Below are 3,000 nucleotides of genomic sequence, written 5' to 3'. Positions count from 1 at the left end.
TGAAGTCATGTTTGCTGGTGGTGAGGTGGCGTTGAGTGGTGGTGAAGTCATGTTGACTGGTGGTGAGGTTACATTGACTGGTGGTGAGGTTGCATTGACTGGTGGTGAGGTTGCATTGACTGGTGGTGAGGTCATGTTGACTGGCGGTGAAGTTGCGTTGAGTGGTGGCGAGGTCATGTTAGCTGGTGGTGAGGTTGTGTTTTCCTGTGGTGACGTCATGTTTGCTGGTGGAGAAGTTGCATTAGCTGAATGATAGAACACAAGGGAAAAAGGTTTATTTAAGTTTAGGTAAGTTATATGGTATAAATATATATTATTTCGATTATTTTGGTGGTAAAGACATGTTTACTGGTGGTGAGGTTGCATTGAATGGTAGTCACCTCAAAGGTCATTATCCCCTTCATATACAGCCAATTGAGAGTCCTGTCTTAGTAACTGATAAATTGTCTGTATTTCTAGCTCTTGGAGGACATACTTAGACTTCTCAGCCAATTACAGATTTGTCCACATATTTTCAGATCTATGTACACATTTACAGATTTTTCTACATATTTCCGAATCTGTTTTATCAATTTGTTGCTGTAGTCTTGAAATAATCTATACAGTCGTATTATAGTGTTACCTGTTGTCTCATTAGCTGATGTTGTTCCCACAAGTCCTGTACGGAAGAATGTCACAATGATCAATCTTAATTCAGTTCACTTTTTTGTATTATAAATTAGTCTTCCTTCATCTTCACCACTTTAGCCCTGCATTTTTAAGTTTTTAGTTAATGTGCTTTTAATGGCATAAATGTTCAAAACAATTATTGACAATAATATACAAATACAATTGAGAAATAATGCATTTCTAAAAACAACAAACAATTAATTAACAAAACTGTCCATTAAGAAAACATTTCTCTTACTCTCGCTCTCTCTCTCTCTCTTTTTCTCTGTATCACACACACACACACACACACACAGAAGCATGCACTCCAAGAAATACCTCCTAAGAGGAGAATGAATATGAAGGGTTCCATCGTCCTTGCGTTTGGGTCCTGTGAAATAAGAGCTCAATATAAAAACATGTCGAATACATTTTAGTATGCAGAACAAATACACACTCAAGTCATTCTAATATACACTCAGTTGCCAATTTATTATGTACACATAGATAAATGTAGTTTTACAAAATCCCCCTGCAATAAATCCTACCTTGTGAAGTTTATAATGTTCAGGCTATGTTGAAACTTTTTAGAGAGGTCTTCATTAAACCTACTGATCCGTTTTGAGGTTGTAGTGCTGTTTAATTGCATTTTATTACACTGAGAGGTATTTCTAACATTTTGACCACCCTTTTTAATTCAATGAGGGTACTGAAGATTACATATATAAACGTAGGGTTTATGTGTTAGACTGATTAGTTTAAGCCACTTGTAATAATAGACTGGTGTATAATATAGCTACTTAAATGTAATGAGAGAACAAGAGATTGAGATTTTGACTTAATGACTGGTTGCCGTAGTTTTCCCCTCTCTCTCACTGTGTGGCAGTGATCACTGATAAATGCATAATTTAGTAGACGCTTAAAAACAATTTAACACAATCTTAAGACACACAATGTCTTGTGAAACATGCAGAACAGGGCCTGCCAGCATTCTGGAGAGACAAGTTTGGGTAACTTTGCCATATCTGACAGGTTAGTGTTGCTTTCACAGACAACTCTTAAAAGGATACAAATGTTGTCAGCAGCTAAGCTTGTATGAACAGATATTCAGTACTATAGTTTATAGACCTAAATCATAAAAAAGAATCTGTCAGCTGTCTGTCAAACACCTGATTTGTGATACCACACACATTGATGATCTGCTCTGCAGAGAATGATGATACAAATACTGACCTAGACAAAACTTATCTCAATTACTAAGAGATAATTACTTTGTCTTGAATCGGATTGGGATCAGGACTCTGATACTTCAGGTCTTCAACATTTTTTTATTATCGAATAATAACACAGATATATGGTCATTGATATCAGACAGAAAAATCAATTCAAACAAATCCTTTTAGACTCCCTAAACCCAGTTACTATAGTAGTTAACTATACCATGGCTTTCTAGAAGAGCTAACCTTTTTTTTATGGTGGGGACATCAAAAATAGCATGTATGCGGTATCTATTAAAGTGAATTAGTGATGAATCACCCTTGTGTATGAATCAGTAATAGCCTAATTTTACACATGACCATAGAAATGCATGGCAAAGATATCATATTGTCAATATTTCAGACACTGCCAAAAATTGAAAAATCATGGTATCAGGGTGGCTCATGTCTTATTAAGAGGAGCCAAACCACTCCTGTCTCCCCCGTAGTTCACACTGCCTAAACCTCCTGATGCAGTATCTGTCTAAGTCTGTGCATGTATCAACCTTTCAGTTTGAGGTGATAAATTGAATTTGTACTATATGTTTGAAGTAACTTGTAACACAATACATTTCTGTGCCTCTGTACCTCAATTAAAAGCCATCTTTATATTTTCATGTAATAAATATCTGTATAGAATTGTCAAAGCAATTACCTTTACAAGTGTTAAATTCATTAAAATTCCTAGATAGTCTACACCACAAGAACCTTTACTCAGTTTATTCATTATATACAGCTGACACACCCTGACATGCCAATAATTGCAATCATCAGTTGTTTAACTGCTGTAGTCTTAACAATAAATATGCATTGCTTTTATTAATGCTTTGTTTCTTTTTCTAATGTCATTTAACAAGATGTGCTATAATGGTACATTGTAAATCAAAGGTGTGTCTAAGAAAAGACTTGAAAAGTGCGATTCAATAAAAATGTGTGACTTTAAAAGCAGCACACATATCACAGGAAAAGCAATGTGAAAATTGAATACAATTTGAAATCATGGAGATATTGTTTATCACATTATTTAATTTGAAGTTACAAAATGTGGTACAGAAAACCACCAGTTCAATTCTATTTATGCATATATTTATATAAA

This window comes from Morone saxatilis, unplaced genomic scaffold (assembly GCF_004916995.1).
Source record: "Morone saxatilis isolate NCDOM2014 unplaced genomic scaffold, NCSU_SB_2.0 Contig17, whole genome shotgun sequence".
Taxonomy (NCBI): Eukaryota; Metazoa; Chordata; class Actinopteri; family Moronidae; genus Morone; species Morone saxatilis.
The sequence above is the reverse complement of the archived record's forward strand: the minus strand, read 5'-3'. Positions refer to the sequence as shown.